The sequence below is a fragment of the Elaeis guineensis genome, chromosome 15 (assembly GCF_000442705.2).
Source record: "Elaeis guineensis isolate ETL-2024a chromosome 15, EG11, whole genome shotgun sequence".
Lineage (NCBI taxonomy): Eukaryota > Viridiplantae > Streptophyta > Magnoliopsida > Arecales > Arecaceae > Elaeis > Elaeis guineensis.
In genome coordinates, this window is record NC_026007.2 from 68,416,897 (window position 1) to 68,430,649 (window position 13,753).

Below are 13,753 nucleotides of genomic sequence, written 5' to 3' on the forward strand. Positions count from 1 at the left end.
ATTTACAATAACTTGAATTCAATAGAGTATATCAGATCGTCGTATACAGATGGACGTTGGTCTTATTACTGCTTTGCTTGAGAGATAGCGTCCAGAGACACCACATTTCATCTTCCATTTGGTGAGACGACTATCATTTTACAGGATGTCAGCATCCTTACTGGACTACCAGTTGATGGCGATCCAATTATCGAAGTTGATCCTATGCTTATCATTCCGGAGTGGCAGATTTGTGCTTGCGATTGCTAGGGTTTGAGCCCGATGCACACTTTTTCGATCATTCATGACTCAGAATTGAGTGTTTGGATGATCGTTATCGATATTTTTATATTGCGGATGATGCATCAGAGGAGATGGTGCAGCAGTATGTTAGGGGTCAGATGCTGCGATTGTTAGGTGGTGTCTTGTTACTTGATACTTCATCGAATAAGATGAAGTTGATGTTTTTGTCATTATTAGAGGATTTAGACTTCGCTCGTAGACTTAGTTGGGGCAGTGTAGTACTAGCTTGCCTGTACAGAGCTATGTGTCAAGTTCTTATGCTGATCAGAGCGAGATTGATGGTTATCTTGTATTATTACAGGTATGTGAATTAAAAATTTTTATTTTTAATATTTAATTATATTTAAATATTAGGTATATCATGTATGATTTTTTTAAATTTACAGATTTGGGTATGGGAGCGTATGCCGACTATCAGTCCATTACGATGACAGTTGCTCGAGATGCCATCAGAGCAGCATGATCCTGATGTTCCATTCAGACTGGACGGACCATTGAGATATAGGTATAAAAATATTACTTTTTTTATTTAAAATTACTATTTTAAATTTGATAAAATTTATTTAACATGAGTAGATTGTGAAACAGATGGAACGTTGCATTCAACGTTCATCACGTATCGACGAGAGTGGCACGGGTTTATAGATGCCAGTTGGATACATTAGTTGATACATATAGATGGGTAAATTTTAAATTTTTTATAAATATCATTTTACAGTATTCATAATCTATTAAAATTTTAGCTTACTAATTTTTTATATTTTAACTCTATCAGTTTTTGGCTATATTACCGCAGATATGTATAGTTGGACATGACATATGGATTGCTAGGGTGCCACTTATTTATTTTGATGTGGTAGAGTGGCATCTTTTCGATCGTGTCCTACGGTAGTTTGGTCAGATTCAGGATATCCCAGAGTAGTTTGATACCAGCCAGGGACTTTATCGTATTGATCGACGAGGGAGAGCTCGTATTGACTGACGTATCAGACATACAGAGTACATCGATATTTGGGATGCACGTCGAGATCACATTGTTCATGGTGATCCCATTTTGAGAGGCCGTTCATATACCGATGACTACATGGCTTGATTTTTTAACATTACAGTGTGAGTCATTGGACAGCCTCAGTATGCAGTTCCCAGATACAAGGGCGAGAATTCTGCTGTGCATCTTTTGGTAAGACTATAAAAATTAGTTTATGTTATTTGTATTATATTTTTATTTTATATTTTACAGTATATTGACTGTTTTATTTTTATTTTGTAGACTGATTCTATGTCGGGTCTTGTGTTGGACGCTCGTCGTGCATTATCTACGACTGATGAGGACGAATGGATTCGGATACTGCGTGAGATAAAGAGAACAAGTTTCGAAACATTGATGGTGATTGGTGTTGATCCATATAGCTGTGTGCCTTGGTATGGAGCAGCCGATGCACCAGATATGAGATATACACCATCATCATATGTTCCACATATGCCATCACCGCATATTCCGCGGATGTCATCACTAGATGTTGCACAGATGCTACCACCTTTTGATCTATAAATGGCAGCGCTTTCTTCTTCCTACATCCCCCAGATGACATTATCGGATACCAGTTGGCCACATGAGTATGATACTTTTTTTCAGGCCCATCCGTGTATCCAGATGAGAGAGTTGAGTGGGTCGCTCAGTCTGTAGATGATCCGACAGCATTCGTTATTCCTGAGTAGCATGACCAGCAGACTTGCTCCACTGATATAAGGGAGGAGCCATCACAGCAGGAGTAGGAGCAGTCGTTGAGGATCTTTTTGAGAAGGTCCAAACGACCACAGGCACCACGACGTCTTTATGGGACTTAATCTTTTTTAGATTTGAACTTAGTATTTTTGAAACTTTTATTGTACTATTTTTTGTACGCTTGATATTTTTATTCTATTTAATATTATTAATTATTAATTATATTTTATATTATTTAATTTCAAGTGATCAGATATTATGCTTTATGGATATGGTTACACATACTCTAATATGTCTCAAAACATTAGGAGAGAAAAAGTTATGCTAAAAGGACTATAGAAATTATAATGTAAATAATAATAATATATTAAATAATTTAATTATGAGATGAATCAGACCGTACTGGTACATCTCGATCTGGTACGGGCACAAACAGCTACATACGGTGCGGTATTGAAAAAAAATTTAAAATAAAATTTTTATCTTTTTAAATTTAAAATTATATTTTTTATTTTTTTCTCATTTTTTTGATATTTTTCTTTTTTTATGATATTTTTTATTTTTTTAACCCACATAATTTTTTGGGATATTTGTTTAAAAAAATTAATTTTAAATAAAAAATAATTTGAATTTATATTTTTATTTGAGTTAACATTTGAATTTTTATTTTTTCTCATTTTTTTATCATTTTTTACTTCTTTGTTTGGAATATTTTTTTTAAAAAAATTGAAATGGGAAAAGTAATTTGAAATGGAATTTTTTATTTTAATTAAAATTAATAATTTATTTTGTAAATTAAAAATTATAATTTTTATTTTTTTCTTGTTTCTTAAATATTTTCTTTTTTATGGAACTTTTTTTATTTTTATTTTTATTGACATATTTTTTTAAAAAAAAATTAATTTGAAATGGAGAAAGTAATTTTAAATGATGGTTTTTATTTGAATTAAAATTAAAATTTCTATTTTTTTAAATTCAAAATTATAATTTTTATTTGGCTCTCATTTTTTTCTTTTTTTATGGTATTTTATATTTTTTAATTTTTTAAGATTTTTTTGAGATATCTTTTTTAAAAAAACTAATTTTAAATGGATAAAATAATTTAAAATTATCGTTTTTATTTGAATTAAAATTAAAATTTTTATTCTTTAAAATTCATTCAAAATTATAATTTTTATTTTTTTCTTCTTTTATGATATTTTTTTAAAAAATGAATTTGAAAAGGAGATTGTAATTTTAAATGATGATTTTTATTTAAATTAAAATTAAAATTTTTATTTTCTTAAATTTTAGAATTATATTTTTTTTTTTTTGATTTTTTTTAATGATATTTTTAAATTTTTTTTGCACCAATTTTTTCAGATATTTTTTAAAAAGATAATTTAAAATGGAGATACTAATTTTAAATGATAATTTTTATTTTTATCAAAATTAGAAATTTTATTTTTTTATAAATTAAAAAAAAATATTTTTTTATTTTTTTCATTTTTTATCATTTTTTTCTTTTTTTGGGGAAAAAATAAAAAATGCCAAATTATATGGTGTTTTAAAAATGCCATATTATTTGGTATTTTTTATTTTTAATTTTTTTTTTGATGTGGTCTACGTGAAAAATAGGGGGTGATGTGGCGATGATAAAACGCCATTCAAAATGATGTTTTATCGATTTTGCATCAATCTGATAAATAAGTTAAAAATCAGATTATTTTGGTAAATAAATTTTTTTTATATTAATTAGAAAAAGACTCGAACTTTTCTGAACATTCTCCAAGATTTTTTTTTCTCTCCATGAGTCTTTGCTGTCGCTACCCTCGCCAACCCCTCTCCCCTCTTCTCCCTCAACTCTGACGCCACCAAACACCCTCACCTATCTCCCTGACCTCGGGCACCTCTAGCACCTCTCGCATACTGCATAACTGGCTCCCACACCCTCTGCAGCCCCACCCCGCTGCCATCTCCTCTCGTTCCCTCCCCCGGCCCCGACGAATCCGAGCCCCCATGGCTCTGCATGGGCATCGAGTCCTTCGTTCTCTGCTCGCCGCCACTTGCCGCCAGCCCCACCACCACCAGCCTACTTTTTCTCTCTCCCTTCTTGGCTTTCTAGCTCTGCTACAAGCTCCCTAAGCACTGCAACAACAATGAGGTCCTCAAGGCCCTCTGCATCGAGGCCGGCTGGGTCGTGGGGGAGAATGGCACCACTTACCAAAAGGTATGCTGCTAAAAAGCTTCTACCTTTAATCTCTCTCTCTTTCTCTCTCATAGACAGAGAGATAATAGATCTCATCCTTTTCTTTGATTTTTCTTTATTTCCCCTTTGACTTTTGTGTTTCTTGTGTTTGGAAGAGATTGGAGATGGTTGCTATTGTACTTGGTTAGTGGATCATAGAAAAGTTTTAGTTTTTATGCTAAAATAGATCTCTTTGCCTGATCCCATTTTTTTTGTTCGGATAATGTTTAATAAGTTTTTAAATCTTCCTGCATTTTTAACAAAAAAATAACAATCTAAATCTAGAATTTTTTTTTTGTTTGTTGGTATTGAAGATGGGAAGAAGGATATTTTCTTGATGCTTTTATTGGTGGTATACCTGAGTTAAATTTTTTTTTTGGGGCTTTTTTTTTTAACAAATGGATATGTTGTTATTTAGATCTTTTAACAGTGGTGTAGTCCAGTTGAGCTGCTATAGTTGGTGGGTTTTTTTTTTTTTTTAAATCTTCCCTCTCCTGGCCTCAGTGAACCTGAGCTCCTGTGGCGCCCCCCCCCCCCCCCGACATCCTCTGCTCTTCTCGTCGCCATCTCCAGTCGATCTCCACCGTCGCCTTCTCTTCTGATCTCCCTCAAGTGCGTGCCTTCCTTCCTTCACCTCTTTTCTTCTTTTTTTTTCCTTTCATGCCTTCCTCCCTATTTTATGTTATGTTTAATCTGGCAAAATGTTAATGACTTAAAAAAATATATTTTATAAAATAAAAGTAGAGGAGGGATAAGAGATGAAGACAAAATTTTTAATAAAATATTTAAAAAAATATTATTACTTTATTATTAATAAAGAGAGGAGAGGGGAGACCATGTGGAGGAGTTGCCCTACCTTTTTTATTAGGAGAAAGAAAATTGGACAGTTTGGTTTTATTCGTAGATGGAAAGAGAAGAGAAGGGAGGGGAGAGCACGGGGAGGAGGTGCCTTATCTCTTTATTAGGAGAAAAAAAATCAGACCGAAGAAAAGAGAGAAGAGGGAAGAGCACGTGGAGGCCTTAGCTTTTTTATTAGAAGAAAGAAAATTGGACAGTTTGGTTTTAATAAAGAGGAGTAAATCTTTAAAAAAAACATCCAAACATATTTAAGAGAAAAATTATTGTTGCCTTACTTGTTTATTAGGAGAGAGAGAGTTATATAATTTGAATGAAAAAGAGATGACTGTTCAAAAAGAAGATAAAGAGTGAACAATGGATTTGTCAAAAACGAGTCATTTCCCATTGTCATTTCATACCCATTATTCTATATATGTATGTAGTGAATCAATTGCACACGTCGGCGAGAATGCCACACGGTATGCTGGGAGAAGTGGAGCAGCATGCACAGTCAGCACTAATTACATCTGTCAGTACACATGCCATGTGGCATGCAGTTCACTGTGCAGGCAGCTGGTGTGTGTTCTTCTATCATGATGTTTAATGAGCATCGGATCTGTGGATGAAAAAAGAAGAGAGGGGAGGGGAGAGCACGTGAAGGATGTGCCTTACCTCTTTAATAGAAGAAAGAAAATCGAACAAAAGAAAAGAGTAAAAAAATAAAAATATAGGAGAGATAAGAGATAAAAATAATATTTTTTTAAAAAAATATTATTTTTAAAAAATAAAATATTAAAAAAATAATATTATTTTTTAAAAGTAGTAATTTATTATTATTTAAAAATAATAATATATTATTTTTAAATTTTAAAATTAATAACATACTAATTTATTTTTTAAAAATAATATTTTTATTATTTTTTTAAAAAATAATATGTTTCGACATCTGAATCGATCCATCATTTCAGATCAAATAATATTATTTTATTTTATATTGATTATTATTGTAATTATCTTTTTGTATGTTATAGTATACATTATCTTATTGTTGGTATCTTTGTTAGGATATTTTTTAAATTTAATTTATAGTATCATCTTATTTTATATTGATTGTTATTGTAATTATCTTTTTATATTTTATAGCTATATTTATTTTATTATTTATTCCATGTTGTTGGTATTTGATTATAAATCTCTTAATAAGCAAGATTTAAGATAAGTTTAATACAGATTGATAAGAATAATATTAGTATTAAATTTATTTAAGCTTTTTTTTATTTTTATGGATATGATGGATGGCAGCTAAATTCTAGCAGCAATCTCTGTCTAAGTTCATAGACACTGGAAGGCTGCTGCACCACAGCGGCAACCATACTTCGAAATTTTTTTGGGACAGTAAGGCTACTGCATTGCGCCAGCAACTGTGTCCGAATCCTCTGACCGATCCTTCCACTAAATGATATTATAAAATAAAGAACGAAAAACTATCATTACTAAAATAACAACCCTCTTGTATAGCTAATGAGAAATCGAATTAGATTTTTCATACGATGTTAAAAACTATATGATGCTGATAGGGAACAAAAAAAATTACTTGATCTGACTCTGGCTACAAATCTCTTGCTGAAAGCAAAGTATGGTTAGTGGTATTATTTTTTACTGATTATTTTTTTTTAATTGTTAGTTTTTTGTTGTTTCATCAGTTTGCTCGAAAAGAAACTCAAAGAATTGAGCCATAAAAAGTGAGTTGCATATTTTTTTTTGTTAGTTTGTTTGATCATTCATTATGCTTTGTATTCCCTCATTAGCTTAATGACATGATACCGATGCGAATCTGACAGCTTTTAGATTCTGGGAGGAGAGTTTAATACAGCATAACGAAGATGAGGTTTAATATATGAACTTAAGATTCGATACAATATAATGAAGTTATCGACTGCACTTAGCAGGTAAGATTGTGAATCTCATTGCTATTTTTTTATTACTAATTTTTTATTATATTTCAAGAATATGTTATTATTTTCATAGCTTTTAGTTTATGAAAAAAAAAATTAAATCTATGTAGAAAGATAGCATGCCTTTAAATTTTTCCACCTTTTTTTTTATTTTTATTGATTTTTCTATATTTTTTAAATTTTTCTTTACTTTCTCCACTTGTAGAACTCTCAATTGGATGAAAGGTTCAGAGTGATCGAATAGAAAAGTTTAAATCCATCTCAATTGGATGGGAGGCTTGGAGCATACAAGGTAGCTTTCTCTCCTCTTCTCAATAAAATTTATTGAAACCTATTATTTTTTATAGATTATTTTTTACTATTATTTAGTAATTAAAAAAATTATTATTATCTTGATGTTAATTCGATTTTTAGATTGAACTGCTTGAAGGTAATTAAATAATGATAAAAAAATTTATTAGTATATATTTATTTTTAATAGATTTTTTTACTATCTTAATAGATTTTTCAATAATAAAAATAATATTTATGGTATAGATATATTTTTTTATTAGAAAAAAATATGAATTATCTTTTTTTGGATGATTTTGTAGTTTTAGATCCATCTATTGAGCAGATATCTTTAAGAAGGATTTTATTTTTTTTAAATATTTTTTTATTTTTTAGAGATCCATTCAAAGTACCTAAGGAAGGTCAGACAAAATGTCGAGTCAGTGATAATAGGAAGAAGGGTGAGACTGATGGGAGGTGACGACGAGGAGAAGCATAGGGATGAGATTGGTCTCTTTCTATTTTTGGAGATCTGCGAGAAAGAAAGCCTTACAATTTTCCATCTCTTTTTTATTTTCATTAATTTTTCTATAATTTTTCTTAATTTATCTCTTGCTTTTTCTGATCACAAGAGTCTCGATCAGATTATTTAGAGTATTTGATCATTTAGATGATTTTTTTTCTCTTATTATATTTAGCTTTTTAAGTCAATTTAAACAAATTTTTAGGTCAAGATAAAAATATAATTCTAAAGACATCATGTGTATGATGTTAGGTAGGTTTTAAGAAAAAAAATATATCAAATTTTAATTTTTTTAACAAAATATTTTTAGTGATTCTAGCTTCATAATCTTAAGTATGGGTGTCTATGCTATAAATATTTTAAAATATATTTAAGATTTATTTTTAATTAGTTTTTTAAATTTTTTATAAATATTTGAGTTTTTAATTATAATTATATAAATAAAAATTATTAAAATTTTGTTAAAAAAATTGAAAGAAATTATCAAGAAGTTAGGATTGTCTAAATCAATATACGAACTTGAAATTCAATACAAAATAATGAATAGGATTGCTTAAATCAATATACAAACTTGAAATTCAATACAAAATAATGAAGTTATAGATCGAACTTAAGAAGTAAGATTGTGAATCTCATTATTATTTTTTATTATTAATTTATTATTATATTTTAAATATATATTATTATTTTTATAATTTTTGGTTTGTAGGAAAAAATTTTTTAAATCTATATAGGAAAAAGTCTTGCCTTTTAATTTTTCTATCTTTCCTTTGTTTTCATAAATTTTTCATATATTTTTTTTCTGATTTTTTTCTTTACTTATTTTCATTCATAGGAGTCTCAATTGGGTGGGAGGTTCGAAGTGATTAAATAGGAAAGTTTAGATCAATTTTAATTGGGTGGGAGGCTTGAACCATTGAGATAACTCTCTCTCTTCCTCTAAATGAAAATTATTATAATATATTATTTTTTATAAATTATTTTTTACTGTTATTTGATAGTTTAAAAAAAATTTATTGCCTTGATGCTAATTTAAAGTAGAATTTTAAAATCAAAGATGAAGTTGTATATAAGGATGAGGATGATAATTAATGTCTTGTAGCATGATCTATGTAGCTGCATGTTGTGCTACTTGTTGCGGCCAACTCTCCATCGTCTGTCACTGAAAATGAACACCTGCAAGACAGCATCCACACAGATCGAATTTATATCCGACGGAGACCCTCCGATGATTAAGTCAGAGAGGAAAGTTGGTGAACAAGAGTTGAATGTAAGAAGAGTAGCAGAGTTTTGATCCAAAATAGGCTTATCAGATGAGATTGTTGTAACCGTCGGACGTGATCCCATATTTTATGGTGCTAAATTATCGAGTCATAAATATAAAATTAGTGGGGCGTTACTTCTCCATAGCCGTGACATAGTCGATAATCGTTCGTGACGATTATGGTATATTGAGCAGATTAGCCGACCATATGTCGGTAGAATCCATGAACGACCGTCGGCTAGTAGTTTTATTATGTCGATGGTCTAAGTCATCCACTGTCGATCGATAGTAGTCAAATCATTAGTCGGTCAGTCGGTAGTAGGTCGGTGCGGTTTGCTCAGTTGGTCGATGAAGAGTCAGAACCGCATATTCAGTCGATGTAGAGTCGAGGTTATATATCCGATCGGTCAGCTGTTGTTGAGTCGAAGTCGGTAGTTGATTGATCTGAGTCAGAGGTCGATTGACTTACCCCAACAGTTGCCCCCACTTTCAAGTTCAAGATGAGTTGACGTGTATATTACCACGTAGTTTGTCATATTGGATGAAGGGAGTTATTTCTTATCATATCGAGCTCCAATTTTGCAGCCATATTTTCTGGGATACAGTCTATCGGTTGCTTTGTCATTTTGGCAAGCAAAGAGTCATCTTTAAACTGCCATATTGACAGGATGATTCGGTATTAATCGTCAGTGTCAGACATCATTTTGAGAAGTCGATTCGACGTCAGACGTTATGATTCTGACAAGTAGATTTTTATCACATGTCCAATTGTAATTGGGTCATGATCATTCACGCGGATGAGGGTGATGTGGCTTAATCTAGTGCAGGTGCGTCGAACTATCGGATCGATGGTTGGTTCAGATGTTATCACATATCAGCTTCTGACATGATCTCGATTCGGTTGCTTCAATCCTGACTGTGGAGCGATCCTCTATATATAAGGCCGCTCTCAACCAAACTTCTATTTTTTATTTTGTCTTTTCTAGTGCTGGGACTGTGCCAGAAGATCGTCCTGGTGTCTGAGGACTGTTCTTTTATCTTTTTCAGGTGTTGATGTCTTTTCTTGAGTTCTTCCTCTAGTTTTCATTTTCTTGATGGCTAGGACTTTTTCTTCTTAGGATGGTCGGCCGGAGAGTCCGATAGACGAATTTCAGTCAGGTCTGGAGGTGGAGGCTTCTTCACTTTCGGAGTCGAATATCGAGCGACGATATTCGTCAGCATACTGTCAAGAAAAAGAGAGCATCCGAAAATGAATTTTTTCAATCGAAGAAGAATTGGGCAGCTACTTCATCTGCGCCATCGGCATCGGTTCCCAAGCCAGGGATGCTAATGATGGTGGACAAAAATCTGAAGCCCCTCTCTGTCCCTGTATGAGTGGGTCGGGCTGTTGATGTGGTTGGCCAGGTAAGGAGGTCAGAAAATCGTATCCAGATCTTGACTTGAGTAGAATCATTCCTTCTAGGTCGGAAGATGGGGCTACTGAAGAAGAAATTGAGCCGACTCAAGGTGGGTCACCGGTTGTGCCTGAAGTTGTTTCAGTCACTGATTCTACACCAAAACAAAGGGACAGGGACAGCGATGAGCTTTGATCGGTGTAATTTTATTTTTCCTTCTGTAATCAGATTTGTAATCAGACTCTGGTCTAATTTTGTAGTCTCCTATCCAAGAAATGAAAGAGAATTTTATCCAAATATAGACTGTATGTTCTCATTGTCATAGAATTATAGTCGAATAACTAAATATCAATCAATGAATCCGACATTTGGTAGTAGTTGTAAGATCATCCATTTGTCGTAGCGTTGATGTACTTGATTGAGATTAGGATAATGATGGTAAGTCGAATATCCCATACCCGATGCTTGGTCAGATTTGTACATTTGATCATCTGATAATTGGTGACAAGTCAAATATCCTTCGACTGACCGTAGCCAAGTGAGTATAATTATAATTTAATTTTGATCATATTGGCATAGCATTCCACTTAGTTAAGATCAAGTCAGCATAATAGTCATTCAACTTGAGTCGGCTTTTATAGTGAAAAGTTGAGAGATAGTCGGTAGCCGATATCTTGGCCTTTACAGTAAAAGTCAAAATATATTTTGCATCGAAATAAAATTGATTTTTTGGCTTTTACGGTGAAAGCCTGCATACTTAATGTCGATTTAAAATTACAGTCGAGATGTCGATGTTTGCAAGAGGATCAAAATATAGTCGACACTGAAGCAGTTGGTTCTCTGACTTTTACAGTGAAAGCCAAAGCATAATTGGAGTCAATTTTTATAGTGGAAGATCAAAGTATGTCCTATACTGAGACAGTCAATAGTTCGACTTTTACAGTAAAAATTGAAATATAATCGATATCGAGATAAAGTCGATCGTCTGACTTTTACAATGAAAGCCGTGATACAGTCTGTATGTTAGTTTTTATATTGAAAATTAGGGTATAGTCAATTGATCGTCCATCTATTAGTTCTTTACAACTCTGTAGTTGATTAAAATTTATGATTTTAGAATTCAATATTTCATTGACAGATGTGGGCGATACTATATATTGATTTCATCAATCCGATCAATGGTGTCGAGGCTTTTTGAGTTGATCAGTCGATAGTCGCATTTGAGAGAAAGTCGAGTAGAATAAAATATCCGTTGTATTTTATTAGCTGATTATCGGAACAATGATAGCCTCATCATGAGTTTGAATTCTTCGAGAATCTTCTTCTAAAAAATTATTACATTGTTGAGTTATCATCGTTTCGTCAATTCTTCTTCGAAAGTTGCCTCCCAGTTCGATCATCCAGAGATCATATTGATCATCCCTGCAGTCGGTTGAGTATTTATAGCTTCCTCAATCACTGAAGTCGTCGATCGGTAGGAGGTTGAGTTGGCGGATCTCTCCAGTATTTTTTGAGGTAGCCTCATCGAATCAGGACTTCTATCTCGTCCCTGAGTTGGATGTATTACTCGGTATCGTGATCATGATCATGATAGAACCGACAGTATTTCTTTCGATCATGGCTCCTCGATGGCGCTCTCATCGATGGAGGGTGTCGTAGGTATTCTGCTCCTTCAAGCTCCATGAGGATCTACGCACGAGGAGTAGAGAGAGGAGTGTAGAAGTTATACCTATCGTAATTCGACCTCGAACTCCGTCATTGAGGCAATGCTCGTTCATTGGTAGGTGGTCGACTTGATTCAGTCGGAGCTTCTTTTTCTTTTGTTTCTCTTCTTCTGATTTTTGCCTTTTGTCTAGCATCAGTCAGAAGCTCCTTCATCTGTGCGTATATATTTGTATGCATGCTCCAGAAGTTCAGCATAAGTCTGAGGGAGAGTCTTGTCCAAAGAATACATGAATCGAGATCCTCTCGAATTTTTTTATGGCCGATATGGCCATGTTTTCATTGAGGTCCTTGACCTCCAGCGTGGCTACATTAAAACGGGTCACAAAATCTCGAAGTGTCTCAGTCTCTCCTTGTTTGATTAAAAAAAGACTATCGGATATTCATGGCGGCCTTCGATTGGTACTAAAGTGAGCCACGAAAGAATGTTCGAACTGCTCGAAGAGGTATATATTTTTCGACTATAGCCCGAAGTACCAGCCTCGAGCAGCTTTCTGAAGAGTTGTCGGAAAGCCGATGCATAAGAGGGTATCGGTCGCTCCCTGAATCATCATGAGAGCTTTGTAGCTCTCAAAGTGGTCGATCAGGTCGGTGGATCTGTCATATGGCTCCACCTGAGGCATTTTGAATCGAGATGGGATTGGTTGGTCCAAGACATGCCGAAAATACGGCTGGACGGTGTAGAAGTCGTAGTCGTTGGAGGACTTCCGACCTTTCACTTGAAGCTGAGCGAGTTGGCGATTGATCTCCTAAAATTTACGTTCATAATCATCGAATCGCCGTTAGAAAATTCTAGGGGTAGAACCACCCGACAAGTTTGAAGGAGACATGGAGGGCATTTGCGGTCGTTTCCCCTTCCTAATAGTATTGAGATGGGAAGGAGAGGGGGAGCTGAGAACGATGAGTGGCACGCCGAGAGTGCCAAGAATGTCGTTGTTCATCTCGACGGAGAAGCCGAAATGGTCGCTCCAGAGAAGGAGACAGTGATCACCGCGAATGACGGTGGCTGTGCCTGGACGGCACCGATTGTGCTACCGGTTGCTCCGCTGGCGGCTGTTGCTGCTGAGTTTGCTGTTGTTGGAGGCTTTTGACTACCTCCGTAAGGACATTCATCTGTTGTACAAGTGCAGCAATCTGGACATCCATGGTGATCACAGGACGTGAGGAACTGGCTCTGCTACTGAAGGAGAGAGAGGAACCTCTTCTCAACGGGAAGTGTGTCTCGCCGACCCGATTGTAATAGAATACTGGGCCCTGGTTTTCGCCATAGTGAATACGATCTCTCTCTTCCCTACCTGACGTGCCAATCTGTTGCGGCCAACTCCCCCTCGTCTATCGTCAGAAACGAACACCTACAAGACAGCGTCCACACAGACCGGATTTGTATCCGGTGGGGACCCTCTGATGCCTAAGTCAGAGAGAAAGTTGGTGAACAGGAGTTGAATGTAAGAAGAGTAACAGAGTTTTGGCCCAAAATTGGCTTACCAGCCTTGTTCCTTTATCTCCTTTTATAGATGAGATTGTTGAAACCGTCGGACGTGGTCCCGTATTTT